Source organism: Bufo bufo, chromosome 7 (genome assembly GCF_905171765.1).
Source record: "Bufo bufo chromosome 7, aBufBuf1.1, whole genome shotgun sequence".
Lineage (NCBI taxonomy): Eukaryota > Metazoa > Chordata > Amphibia > Anura > Bufonidae > Bufo > Bufo bufo.
Genome location: NC_053395.1, coordinates 106,556,340 through 106,571,274, shown reverse-complemented (window position 1 = coordinate 106,571,274; position 14,935 = coordinate 106,556,340). Strand labels below are relative to the sequence as shown.

Sequence of the window (14,935 nt, the reverse complement as noted above, 5' to 3'; positions counted from 1 at the left end):
TGTGCAGAAGCCAAGATGCCACTTGCCACCAGTTTGGCCATATTTCAGAGCTGCAACATCACTGGAGTGTCCAAAAGCACAAGGTGTGCAATACTCAGAGACATGGCCAAGGTAAGAAAGGCTGAAAGACGACCACCACTGTGGTCCATCATCAAATGTGAGATTTACAAGGAGGGAAAAATGTACACCTCTCTGAACAGTGTCTGGGAGGCTGTGGTTGCTGCTGCACGCAATGTTGATGGTGAACAGATCAAAACAGAATCCATGGATGGCAGGCTTTTGAGTGTCCTTGCAAAGAAATGTGGCTATATTGGTCACTGATTTGTTTTTGTTTTGTTTTTGAATGTCAGAAATGTATATTTGTGAATGTTGAGATGTTATATTGGTTTCACTGGTAAAAATAAATAATTGAAATGGGTATATATTTGTTTTTTGTTAAGTTGCCTAATAATTATGCACAGTAATAGTCACCTGCACACACAGATATCCCCCTAAAATAGCTAAAACTAAAAACAAACTAAAAACTACTTCCAAAAATATTCAGCTTTGATATTAATGAGTTTTTTGGGTTCATTGAGAACATGGTTGTTGTTCAATAATAAAATTAATCCTCAAAAATACAACTTGCCTAATAATTCTGCACTCCCTGTATATTCTAACACAGAGGCATTCCCATAGTGATGGGGACGCTTCTAGTTAGAATATACTACGAACTGTGTACATGACTGCCCCCTGCTGCCTGGCAGCACCCGATCTCTTACAGGGGGCTGTGATCCGCACAATTAACCCCTCAGGTGCCGCACCGGAAGGGGTTAATTGTGCGTATCATAGCCCCCTGTAAGAGATCAGGGGCTGCCAGGCAGCAGGGGGCAGACCCCCCTCCCTCCCCAGTTTTAATTTCATTGGTGGCCAGTGCGCCCCCCCCGGCCTCTATTGAATTAATATCATTGGTGGCCAGTGTGGCCCCCCCGGCCCGCCCTCCCTCTATTGTATTAATATCATTGGTGACCAGGGCGGCCCCCCTCCCTCCCTTTATTGTATTATCATTGGTAGACAGTGTGCGCCCCCCCCCCGGCCCCCTCTCCCTCCCTCTATTGTATTATCATTGGTGGCCAGTGTGCTCCCCCCCCGGCCCCCACTCTATTGTATTAATATCATTGGTGGCCAGTGTGCGGCCTCCCCTCTCCCCCCCCCCCCCCCCGATCATTGGTGGCAGCGGAGAGTTCCGATCGGAGTCCCAGTTTAATCGCTGGGGCTCCGATCGGTAACCATGGCAACCAGGACACTACTGCAGATCATTAAGCAATGCGCAGCACAGACCTGTCACTTACCAGTAGGAGGAGCTCCCGGCCGGTCACAGACAGCGCAGCAGGTAAGTATGATGCTTCTAATATTGCTAAGTAACCATGGCAACCAGGACTGCAGTAGCGTCCTGGTTGCCATGGTTACCCATCGGAACCCCAGCGATTAAACTAGGACTCCGATCGGAACTCTCCGCTGCCACCAATGATCGGGGGGGAAGGGGGAGAGGGGAGGCCGCACACTGGCCACCAATGATATTAATACAATAGAGGGGGGGCGCACACTGGCCACCAATGATAATACAATAGAGGGAGGGAGGGGGGGCGCACACTGGCCACCAATGATATTCAAACTGGGGAGGGAGGGGGGTCTGCCCCCTGCTGCCTGGCAGCCCCTGATCTCTTACAGGGGGCTATGATACGCACAATTAACCCCTTCAGGTGCGGCACCTGAGGGGTTAATTGTGCTGATCACAGCCCCCTGTAAGAGATCGGGTGCTTCCAGGCAGCAGGGGGCAGTCATGTACACAGTTCATAGTATATTCTAACTTGAAGCGTCCCCATCACCATGGGAACGCCTCTGTGTTAGAATATACTGTCGGATATGAGTTTTCACGATGTAACTCAAATCCGATGGTATATTCTAACATAGAGGCGTTCCCATGGTGATGGGGACGCTTTAAGTTAAAATATACCATCGGATTGGAGAAAACTCTGATCCTATGGTATATTAACTCCTGACTTTACATTGAAAGTCAATGGGGGACGGATCCGTTTGCAATTGCATCATATTGTGTCAACGTCAAACGGATCCGTCCCCATTGACTTGCATTGTAAGTCAGGACGGATCCGTTTGGCTCCGCACGGCCAGGCGGACACCAAAACGACTTTTTTTTCATGTCCGTGGATCCTCCAAAAATCAAGGAAGACCCACGGACGAAAAAACGGTCACGGATCACGGACCAACGGAACCCCGTTTTGCGGACCGTGAAAAAAAAAAAAAAAAAAAATACTGTCGTGTGCATGAGGCCTAAATATGACTTTTTGATTGCTTGATGTTATGATTTTTTGGAGGCGAGGTGACCAAATGGCTGTTTTGGCGCAGTTACCTGGTGGAGTAGGTCTTGTGATATTTTTATATTGATTGCAAAGTGCTTTGGAATATGTTGGCGCTATATAAATAAAGATTATTATTATAAAATAGGTAATTACGGACGTGTCAATACTAAAATACTATTTTTAATTTTCCGTTTTACAAAATAAAAGCATTTAAAAAATGTTTATATGTTGCCATTTTGTAAGAGCCATATTTTTTGGCGATGGTCTTGTGTCAGGGCTCATTTTCTGTGGGATGAGCTGACATTTTTTGTTGGTAGCATTTTTGGGTACCTATCACATTTTGATTGCTCGAAATTATGCCTTTTTTGAGGTGAGATGACCAAAGATGTTTTGTTGTTTCACAGCGTTCACGTGACGGGCTATTGTAGATCATGTGATATTTTTAAAAAGGAGATTGTTACGGATGCAACAATACCTAATATGTCTTTTTTTTTACATTTTTTAAAATGTACGAGGGGAAAAAAGCAATCATGTTTTTGTGCTATCATTTTAAGAGAGCTATATATATTTTTATGGCAATGGTCTTAGGCGGGGTGCGTTTTTGTGGGATAAGCTGACATTTTTACTGGTACCATTTTGTGGTACATACGGGCAGATTTATCAAACTGGCTTAGTTGCCCGTAGCAACCAATCAGATTCCACCTTTCATTTTTCAGAGCTCATTTGGAAAACAAAAGGTGTAATCTGATTGGTTGCTATGGGCAACTAAGCCAGTTCTACTTCATACCAGTGTGATAAATCTCCCCCATAGTTCTTTATAATCGCTCGATATTATGTCTTTTGTGAGGCGAGGCGACCAAAAAATGTCTGCTTTGGCACTGTTTTTTTTTTTTTTTTATTTCCTGGCGTTCACCTGACAGGGTAGATAATGTGATATTTTTTATAGAGCCAGTCTTTACAGACATGGCGATACCCAACGGTAGAGATGAGCGAAGTTTTCAGAAATTTGATTTGGTTGCGTCGCCAAATTTTCACAAAAAATTTGCTTCAATCCAAAATAATTTATCATGAAGCATGTTAAATCAGGTCTATCCCCAACTGCAGTTAAACTTTAGGAAGAATGTATCCTGTTGTATATCACTGTGCAGCAATAAGCATAGCTAGTCCTTCCTGGTAGCGAAACAGTTACTGTGCATCTAAAAGGCAGGCAGGTCACATATATAGACGCATCATTGTGCAAGTCACCAATATTCCTAGCTAACCCCTAGCTACCCCTTCCCCCCCCAAAAAAAAAGTATACAGTATCCATCAGAAAAGCAAAAAATATATATATATGCTTGCCCATACAGGTGTCCCAATGACATTTTAGTGGAACAAAATAACGTCATGGAGGCAGCGCCAATAAAGTAGAAGAGAAAAAAAAAGATTCTATTAATCCATTTAATGGCAGAGCAAACACTTGTGTTTGAATCCCTTCTGTTAGATGTACAGTCGTGGCCAAAGGTTTTGAGAATTACATAAATATTGGAAATTGGAAAAGTTGCTGCTTAAGTTTTTATAATAGCAATTTGCATATACTCCAGAATGTTATGAAGAGTGATCAGATGAATTGCATAGTCCTTCTTTGCCATGAAAATTAACTTAATCCCCAAAAAACCTTTCCACTGCATTTCATTGCTGTCATTAAAGGACCTGCTGAGATCATTTCAGTAATCGTCTTGTTAACTCAGGTGAGAATGTTGACGAGCACAAGGCTGGAGATCATTTTGTCAGGCTGATTGGGTTAAAATGGCAGACTTGACATGTTAAAAGGAGGGTAATGCTTGAAATCATTGTTCTTCCATTGTTAACCATGGTGACCTGCAAAGAAACGCGTGCAGCCATCATTGCGTTGCATAAAAATGGCTTCACAGGCAAGGATATTGTGGCTACTAAGATTGCACCTCAATCAACAATTTATAGGATCATCAAGAACTTCCAGGAAAGAGGTTCAATTCTTGTTAAGAAGGCTTCAGGGCGTCCAAGAAAGTCCAGCAAGCGCCAGGATCGTCTCCTAAAGAGGATTTACCTGCGGGATCGGAGTGCCACCAGTGCAGAGCTTGCTCAGGAATGGCAGCAGGCAGGTGTGAGCGCATCTGCAAGCACAGTGAGGCGAAGACTTTTGGAAGATGGCCTGGTGTCAAGAAGGGCAGCAAAGAAGCCACTTCTCTCCAAAAAAAACTTTAGGGACAGATTGATCTTCTGCAGAAAGTTTGGTGAATGGACTGCTGAGGACTGGGGCAAAGTCATATTCTCCGATGAAGCCTCTTTCCGATTGTTTGGGGCATCTGGAAAAAGGCTTGTCCAGAGAAGAAAAGGTGAGCGCTACCATCAGTCCTGTGTCATGCCAACAGTAAAGCATCCTGAGACCATTCATGTGTGGGGTTGCTTCTCATCCAAGGGAGTGGGCTCACTCACAATTTTGCCCAAAAACACAGCCATGAATAAAGAATGGTACCAAAACACCCTCCAACAGCAACTTCTTCCAACAATCCAACAACAGTTTGGTGAATAACAATGCATTTTCCAGCACGATGGAGCACCGTGCCATGAGGCAAAAGGGATAACTAAGTGGATCGGGGACCAAAACATTGATATTTTGGGTCCATGGCCTGGAAACTCCCCAGATCTTAATCCCATTGAGAACTTGTGGTCAATCCTCAAGAGGCGGGTGGACAAACAAAAACCCACTAATTCTGACAAACTCCAAGAAGTGATTATGAAAGAATGGGTTGCTATCAGTCAGGAATTGGCCCAGAAGTTGATTGAGAGCATGCCCAGTCGAATTGCAGAGGTCCTGAAAAAGAAGGGCCAACACTGCAAATACTGACTCGATAAAAGCCTTTGAAACGTATGAAGTGCGTGTAATTATATTTCACGACATCACAGAAACAACTGAAACAAAGATCTAAAAGCAGTTTAGCAGCAAACTTTGTGAAAACTAATATTTGTGTCATTCTCAAAACTTTTGGCCACGACTGTAGAATTATTGTACGTCACTATTAGGCTTAGTTCACATTTCACTTATTTGTTCAGTTATTGCCAGCCCAAAGCAGGTGCGGGTCCAACCCACAGAACAAGTGCAGATCTATTCATTATACCTAATCCGAGAGTAGGCTTGGCTCCTAAATTTGCCTCACAATAAGGGCTTGTTCACACAACCGTTGGTGTCCCGTGCCCGTGCTGTGAACCGCAAATTGTGGTCCGCAATGCACAGGCACCTTCCGTGGGGCAGGTGCATGGGGATCGCAGACCCATTCACTTGAATGGGTCCGCGATCCCTCCAATCCGCAAAAAGATATAGCATGTTCTATCTTTTTGCGGTTCGGAGGCACGGAACGGAACCCCAGAAAGCACTCCGTAGTGCTTCCGTAGTGTTCCGTTTCGTGCTTACGTTCCGCATCTCCGGATTTGCGGACCCATTGAAATGAATGAGTCCACATCCGTGATGCGGAATGACAACGAAACGGTGCCCGTGTATTGCGGATCCGCAAATTCGGTCCGCAATACGGGACACCAACGGTCGTGTGAACGAGCCCTTAGTGATAGAAATAACTGACCAAATAACAATAGGCCCTACAGGTCAATGTTTGCGTCATCTCTAATTTATCATGTTGACATAACCGTGCAGTGTCCCAAAATTCAAGGAGTGGCCCCCATGACAATGGGGAGGATGTCTGCAGTAAGGCTGTGTCCACATCAGTTTGTTTTTTTCCGTTCCTCTAATCTGTCAAAAGAACAGCCCAAAAAAAGTGGATCCTGTAGTTTCAGCATCCGCCTTCACACTGTCAGTATTTGGTCAGCATATGTTCAGTATTGGTAAGACTTCTGTTTTTGGCTTCCAAATCATGATCAAATCCTTATGCAAAATACTAGCCGTGTGATAGAGGCCTCATGCTCATTTTGCATGAGTTCTGGCAATTTGCCTCTGACATCAGCTTTATTCAGATGGAAAAGTCCTGCATGCAGGACTTTAATGGCCTCCATCACACGGTCTGTATTTGGTTAGTTTTTTGCAGTATTTGATCAGTATTGGTAAGGCAAAATCAGGGCTGGGTCCAAAATAGAGATAGCATCATGGAAATATTTCCATGTCTTCTGTATTTTGGACCCGCACTTGCGTAGGTTTCCAAATCATGATCAAATCCTGATGCTAAATATTGACCATGTGATAGAGTCTTTAGAGACTTTAATGGTCTCTATCACACGGTCAGTTTTTTGCATCAGTAGTTGTTCAGTATTGGTAAAGCAAAAACAGGACTGGGTCCGAAACAGGGATAACATGTGATGGAAATATTTGCATGTCTTCTGTGTTTTGGACCCACTCCAGCTTTTGGCTTCCAAATCATGATCAAATCCTGATGGAAAATATTGACCATGTGATAGAGGCCTTCTGGACGCTCACACAACAGGACCCGTTTTTTTTTTGTTTTTTTTTCAGTTCTTCTGACAGATCAGGGCAAAAAAAAAAAAAGGGTAACGTCAGCACAGCCACACAGGGACACTCGCAGGCGTGTGGCATCAGGCAGGTGACAGCATCAGAATAGTGGCAGCAGCACGTGGGCAGAAGTAACAGGCCATTTTTCATAATGTTCTGGTGTGGCAGCACACTACAGTCAGATCATTACTGCCAAAATGATCTAGTCTGTTGTATCAGGGACCGGGGTCTAAAAATCCTGGTTGATCCATGCCTGATTCATCTTTGTAAAAGTTAGTTTCTCAACATTTTTTGTTGAAAGTTCTCTTTGGGGTAAATATGCAAACTCAGCCAGTTGCAGCCACAATTCAAATTTGGCTGCCCAGTAGTCCAGTGGATCTTGGATCTGGGGTGACAGGGTGCAGTCCAAGTATGCCACCACCTGCTGATTTAGGGTCTGTCATGCTTCGGTGTGGGAGGGAAACACCACACCGAGCATAGGAGGGAAGGGGGGAACAGGGAATCGGGCCTGAGAACTAGGGAAGGAAAATGGACACTTCCTAGTGAAAACCCTAACCAAAATCCTGACTTGACTACCAGTATGAACAGACCCCAAAGGTAGGGGAGTTCATACGCAGGAATATCTAGAGTCCTATCAAGCCCTATAGGACTCTGGTACTAATGGCAGGGACAAGACTAACTGTTCCTCCAAAAGGAAGGATGAACAGGAGTCTCTTACAGGCCTAATACAAACAATAGGGAAATGAAAAACAAAGAATCCAAACAAAATACAAAAGGGAAAGGAAAGATTTTACTTCAAAGGAGCAATGGAAGCACCAGGAACTCAGCCGAGATCAAACCACAATCTATCCAAACAGAAGCTATAAACCGCACGGCATTGTGGGAGAAGCAACTATAAATAGAGAAGGTTAAATGACCCTAATAGCCACACCTGGGGAAAGAAGGTGTGGCAAGCACCAGAAACAACACAGACGTCATTTGATCTACACGGAAAACATGTCAGTAAAAACAGAGTGTTGCCAGTCTCACCGATCTCCTGCCACCTGTCATGGAAACGTCAGTGAAAGGTTCTGCTCCATGTCCTGCTGCTGCTGGGAGGTTTCTTCAGTAGGCAGGTGAAGAAAAGTGCTCAGAGACTCTGGACTTAAAGGCTATGTACACCTTTAGAGGCAATTTTTTATGATTGCATGTTATTTTTGGCTAAATATCACTATTTCAATTGGACTTTATTAAATATATTGAGCTGTTCTGTCACAATGGGTTAACTGTTTTTCTAAGGGCTCATGCACACAAAAGTATTTTCTTTCCGTGTCCGTTGTTTATTTTATTTTATTTTTATTTTTGGACCATACGCGGAACCATTCATTTCAATTGGTCCGCAAAAAAAATTGAAGTTATTACAGACAAGGATAGTACTGTTCTATTTGGGGCCAGCTGTTCCTTTCCTCAAAATACGGAATGCACACGGACGCTAGCCGTATTTTTTGCGGATCCATTTTTTGCGGACCGCAAAATACAGACTGTCGTGTGCATGAGCCCTAAGGTCTCTTTCACACGGGCGTCACGTTTTGGCTCCGGATGCGTCCCGGGTGCATTGCAGCAAACCCGCGCGAGTAGGTACGCAATTGCAGTCAGTTTTGACTGCGATTGCGCTCCGTTGTTCAGTTTTTATCGCCTGGGTGCAATGTGTTTTGCACGAGCGTGATAAAAAACTGAATGTGGTACCCAGACCCGAACTTCTTCACTGAAGGTTGGGTTCACAGAAGGTTGGGTTCAAGGTTGTTTAGATGTAATTATTTTCCTTTATAACATGGTTATAAGGGAAAATAATAGCATTCTTAATACAGAATGCTTGGTAAATTAGGGCTGGAGGGGTTAAATTTTTTTTTTTTTTAACTCACTTTAATCCACTTGCTCGCGCAGCCCGCCTTCTCTTCTGTCTTCAGGACCTGGGTAAAGGACCTGTGGTGACGTCACTGCACTCATCACATGGTCCATCACATGATCCATCACCAAGGTGATGGATCATGTGACGGACCATGTGATGACTGCAGTGACTTCACCACAGGTCATTTTCCTCCTGCACAGCAAAGAAGAAGAAAGAAGAGAAGCCGGGCTGCGCAAACAAGTGGATTAAGGTGAGTTAAATTATATATATATTTTTTTAACCCCTCCAGGACTATTTTAGTAAGCATTCTGTATTATTTTCCCTTATAACCATCCCGATCATCTCCTAGCAACCATGCGTGAAAATCGCACCGCATCCGCACTTTCTTGCGGATGCTTACGATTTTCACGCAGCCCCATTCATTTCTATGGGGCCTGCGTTGCGTGAAAAACGCACAAAGTACAGCATGCTGCGATTTTCACGCAACGCACAAGTGATGCGTGAAAATCACCGCTCATGTGCACAGCCCCATAGAAGTGAATGGGTCCGGATTCAGTGCGGGTGCAATGCATTTACCTCACGCATTGCACCCGCGCGGAAATCTCGCCCGTGTGAAAGAGGCCTAACTGTGTGACTGGTACTTTCACTTTGTGCCGCTCATCCTATAAACCTTATCTCTAAACTACTAAGAGGTCATAAACAGTTATTTAAGCCATAAGTAAAAGAATCTTGATACCGCGATCTCGGATTTTAAATAAAAATTTAGCGAGACGAAGAACCGGGGTTCTCCTTCTGTCTTCGCCGCTCTCCGTTGTTGACTCGGCGCACCCCGGTTCTTCGTCTCGCTAAATTTTTATTTAAAATCCGAGATCTCGCGAGACGAAGAACCGGGGTGCGCCGAGTCAACAACGGAGAGCGGCGAAGACAGAAGGAGAACCCCGGAGAGTTGAGAAGACCCCCCGGATAGCGGAGAAGACCCGTCGGGATAGCGGAAGAAGAAGAGCCCCCCCTGGTAAAAGAGCTAATAAAGAAGACAGGGGGCGGCCTCCGGAGCAGAAAAATAAAATATTTTAATACACTGTGTGGTTTATTTGTGTTTTTACCACTTTTCTTGCAGGTGAATGGGTAGGGGTACGATGTACCCCATACTCATTCACTTAGGGTGGGGGGCCGGTATCTGGGGGCCCCCTTATTAAAGGGGCCTCCCAGATTCCGATAAGCCTCCCGCCCGCATACCCCGACAACCAACGGCCAGGGTTGTCGGGAAGGGGCCCTGTCCTCATCAACATGGGGACAGGGTGCTCTGAGGTGGGGGGGCCGCAGTGCGCCCCCTGCCCCAGAGCACCCAACCCCCCCATGTTGAGGGCATGCAGCCTGGTACGGCTCAGGAGGGGGGGGGGGCGCTCGCTCGTCCCCACTCCCTTCCTGGCTGGCCGGGTAGCGTGCTTTGGATACGGGTCTGGTATGGATTGTAGGGGGACCCCCTACGCCGTTTTTTTCGGCGTAGGGGGGGCTCTCCTTACAACCCATAACAGACCTAAGGGCCCGGTATGCTCCTGAGGTGGGGACCCATGCCGGATTTTTATTTAAAATCCGGCGAGGACTTCCCCCTCAGGATTCATAACAAACGCCGCACACGTGTAGAATTGGCGGGAATCCAAGTCGGATCTCCCGTCGCTTCTATGACGCGCTTGCTGGGATGTGCTGTCACTATTCCAGTGAGTGCGAGATCTCGGCACCATGTCGCCGAGTATCAGCGCGACGCTGTCGTGCTAAAAGCACAATATCACAAACACCTACTGTACCCGGCCGAAATTTCTTTGCAGAGAAGGCAATCCCCAACCTGTACTCGTTTGTGCAAAAGGAAGTCATGGCATGTCTGGCACACAGTGTTGGGGCAAGGGTCCATCTGACCACTGATACCTGGTCTTCAAAGCACGGTCAGGGCAGGTATATTACTTACACTGCGCATTGGGTAAACCTGCTGACGGCTGCCAAGCATGTAATGCGTGGCTCTGCAGAGGAGCTGCTGCCACCTCCTCTACTCCTCCTACTCCATCCTCTTCCATAACCTATTCGGCTGAGTCCTCTTCTGCTGCTGCGTCTTGCTCCACATCAACAGCACCCCCCCCCCCCCCCCCCCAGCTCCCCAGGGGCTATTCCACATCCCGGATACGGCAGTGTCACGCCGTCTTGGGGTTGACTTGCCTGAAAGCAGAGAGTCACACCGGACCAGCACTCCTGTTCGCCCTGAACGCACAGGTGGATCAGTGGCTGACTCCGCGCCAACTGGAGATCGGAAAAGTGGTGTGTGACAACGGAAGCAATTTGTTGGCGGCATTGAATTTGGGCAAGTTGACACATGTGCCGTGCATGGCACATGTGTGTAATCTGATCGTACAACGCTTTGTGCATAAGTACCCAGGCTTACAGGACGTCCCGAAGCAGGCCAGGAAGGTGTGTGGCCATTTCAGGCGTTCCTACACGGCCATGGCGCACTTTCCAGATATCCAGCGGCGAAACAACATGCCAGTGAGGCGCTTGATTTGCGACAACCCGACACGTTGGAATTCAACACTCCTAACGTTCGCCCGCCTGCTCCAACAAGAAAAAGCCGCTAATGAGTATTTGTATGACCGGGGTGCTAGGACAGCCTCTGCGGAGCTGGGAATTTTTTTGCCACGTTACTGGACACTCATGCGCAATGCCTGTAGGCTCATGCATCCTTTTGAGGAGGTGACAAACCTAGTCAGTCGCACCGAAGGCACCATCAGCGACATCATACCATTTGTTTTCTTCCTGGAGCGTGCTCTGCGAAGAGTGCTGGATCAGGCCGTAGATGAGCGTGAAGAGGAAGAGTTGTGGTCACCATCACCACCAGAAACAGCCTTATCAGCATCGCTTGCGGGACCTGCGGCAACGCTGGAAGAGGATTGTGAGGAAGAGGAGTCAGAGGAGGAATGTGGCTTTGAATGTGGACATGAGTAGCTCGGCATCCAACCTTGTGCAAATGGGGTCTTTCATGCTGTCGTGCCTGTTGAGGGACCCTCGTATAAAAAGGCTGAAGGAGAACGACCTGTACTGGGTGTCCACGCTACTAGACCCCCGGTATAAGCAGAAAAGTGCCTGAAATGTTACCGAATTACCGCAAGTCGGAAAGGATGCAGCAGTTCCAAAATAAATTAAAAAGTATGCTTTACACAGCGTAGCAGGGTGATGTCACAGCACAACGGGAATCTAACAGGGGAAGAGGTGAAAGTAATCCTCCTCCTCCCACGACCACGCCGGCAAGGACAGGACGCTTTAAAGACGTGTTGTTGATGGAGGACATCCGTAGCTTTTTAAGTCCTACGCATCGCCACAGCCCTTCGGGGTCCACCCTCAGAGAACGACTCGACCGACAGGTAGCAGACTACCTTGCCTTAACTGCAGATATTGACACTCTGAGGAGCGATGAACCCCTTGACTACTGGTGTGCAGGCTTGACCTGTGGCCTGAGCTATCCCAATTTGCGATAAAACTTCTGGCCTGCCCCGCTTCAAGTGTCCTGTCAGAAAAAACCTTCAGTGCAGCAGGAGGTATTGTCACTGAGAAGAGAAGTCGCCTAGGTCAAAAAAGTCTAGATTACCTCACCTTTATTAAGATGAATGAGGGATGGATCACGAAGGGACTGACAGTGGGCGATACATTCGACTAAAAAGGCCTGATGAGATGAGATGCCTTGGGCTAAAAATGGTCCACATGCTGCTGTATTTTATCTCTGAATGCCGGATGACTTGCGTGACTTATCCGCCACCAACTAGGGTTCAAGCCGCAATGTTTTAGGGCACTTTCTGCCTGGGAAACAAACATAAATTTTTTGGGCCGCTGCTACAGCAGCGGCTGCAACAATACCTAATTTTTCAGGCATGTATACATGCCTAATTTTTCTGGCCTCTGGTGCTGCACTGTGGCTTCAAAAGCCAAACAAAAAAAAGGCACAGACGTGTCAATTCCCCTTCGTGATCGTTACCTTGTTGTGGTGAAGGGGCTTGCGTATCACAATGAAGCGACCACCTCTATGAGTGTGTTGGCAATGGCAATGTTGGCACACCCCAGATGATAAGGTTATTGCTTCATTGTGAATAGATCGAAAGCGATATTAAGCGCCGGTTATCGGCTGGATAATTTTGCATAGAAAAAACATTAATTTTCTTTGTGATCATCTAAGGTGATCATTAAAGCCTACTAGGCCAACAATGGGCCCACACTGCAGAATCATTGTTTTCTGGGTCACTTAACTGTCACTGAACTACCTCAGCACGACCATAGGCTTTGTAAAACCCCCATCGCCTGCAATCTCCCAAATGTGCGCACGAGCACAGTCATAACTACACCAAGATTGACGCATAGAGGTATAAAATTTATGTCATGAGTGTGTCAACTATTGACAACTCTTTGCGGTTGTCTAAAATCTATTCCATATAAATCCACTGATAGGGGACGTAACAGGGATTAAACTGATAAGAATAGAACTACATAACACACCACTCCTATCTGGTGGCACATTAGATTGCACGCGCAGTGCCCCAAATTTGAAGTAGGAGGACCGACCAAGCATCTTTTTCCATCTCCCGGTTCCTAAAATCGATGCCATATACACGTCCCCTGATAGGGGACGTAACAGGGATTAAACTGATAGGAATAGTACTACTTAACACACCTTATAATAACGCAGAGAGAGGCAACGCAGAGAGAGGAGTCTGAAGAAGAGGAGTCAGAGGAGGAAGGTGGCTTTGAGGAGGTGGAAGTCCAACCACAGCAGGCATCCCAGGGGGCTTGTTGTCACCTTTCGGGGACCCTTGGTGTTGTACGTGGCTGGGTGGAGGAAGAGACCTTCAATGACATCAGTGAGGACAAGGAACGGGACATGGCTAGCTTGGTATCCAACCTTGTGCAAATGGGGAGTTTGCGGTTGTGCAAATCGACTGTTTGCGGTGCGTTAAACGGGGAGTTTGGTCTGTCACTGTGAAGCGGGCGTAACCCTTACACTACCTGATCGATACAACATCATACCTGATGTTTTAAAGCACGTTATTCCAAACAATTTAGGAATGTTAGGTGATTTATGCTCTTTATGGATTAAAACCAGACTCTGCGTCAACTATGTAATTTTCCATGGGAGTTTTGCCATGGATCCCCCTCCGGCATGCCACAGTCCAGGTGTTAGTCCCCTTGAAACAACTTTTCCATCACTATTGTGGCCAGAAAGAGTCCCTGTGGGTTTTAAAATTCGCCTGCCTATTGAAGTCTATGGTGGTCCGCACGGTTCGCCCGTTCGCGAACATTTGCGGAAATTCGCGTTCGCCGTTCACGAACGGAAAATTTTATGTTTGCGACATCTCTACCTGTTTCCCGCGCTGTACGGCTCAGGCAGCACGATGACATCATTGCGCTGCCTGCACCAGCCTCTGATAGGCTACAGGCATTGTGCCTGTAGCCTATCAGAGCCACGGGCAAGGGAGACGCCTCTCCCCTGCCCCGCTGCAGCATTCATCTGTATTGCTGTTCTGAGGACGGCGATACAGATGAATATAGAGATGAGCATTTCCACAATGGAAGCGCTCATCATCACTTCTGCTGCCCTGCCACTGGCAAGAAAGGGCCCCCCTCCCGCATTGGGACCCTGTGCAGCCGAACCAGCTGTACAGGTGGTATGTCCGCCCCTGGGCATAGCACATGGCTACAGGGTACCCATGTGCTATGCCAGGAATTAGTAAACCTCGGGGGGAAACAGGCAGAAGAAGCAATGTGTGCTACTGCCCCATACTCCATGTGCTGCAGCCCCATTCATAAAGTGTAGAGCCCATACTCTGTACACCACCGAGAACTTTTGAGGCTCTGATCCCTTTTCCAATGCAATATTGTACGCTGTATTGTACTTCATTGGAACTCTCACTTTTACACTGACAGCTGTCTATGATATGGACCTCATAGCTTCCATAGTTGCCAGGCCATGAGGCCCTAGCAGCCATTGGCACTCCATGATAGCATTGCAGGGAGCCAATGGGGTGAGAGTGGGAGACCCCCTCCCTCTGTAAACCCCTTATATGCAGCAGTCAGCACGGAAAGCGGCATGTAAGAGGTTAATCTGCTGACATCTGAGTTTTTAGCGATTCTGGCAGATACAGAACCATGCCACTGATTAAGTGCAGCTTCTGGGCCTACTTG

The 14,935-nt window shown here is 46.8% G+C and overlaps 1 protein-coding gene across 1 annotated transcript in view; it reads right to left on the bottom strand.

Annotated features, from left to right (window-relative positions):
• LOC121008604 (glutaminase kidney isoform, mitochondrial-like) overlaps window positions 1-14,935 on the bottom strand; it is a 1,417,393-nt gene that overhangs the window by 957,850 nt on the left and 444,608 nt on the right. The gene's annotated exons all lie outside the window — the stretch shown is intronic.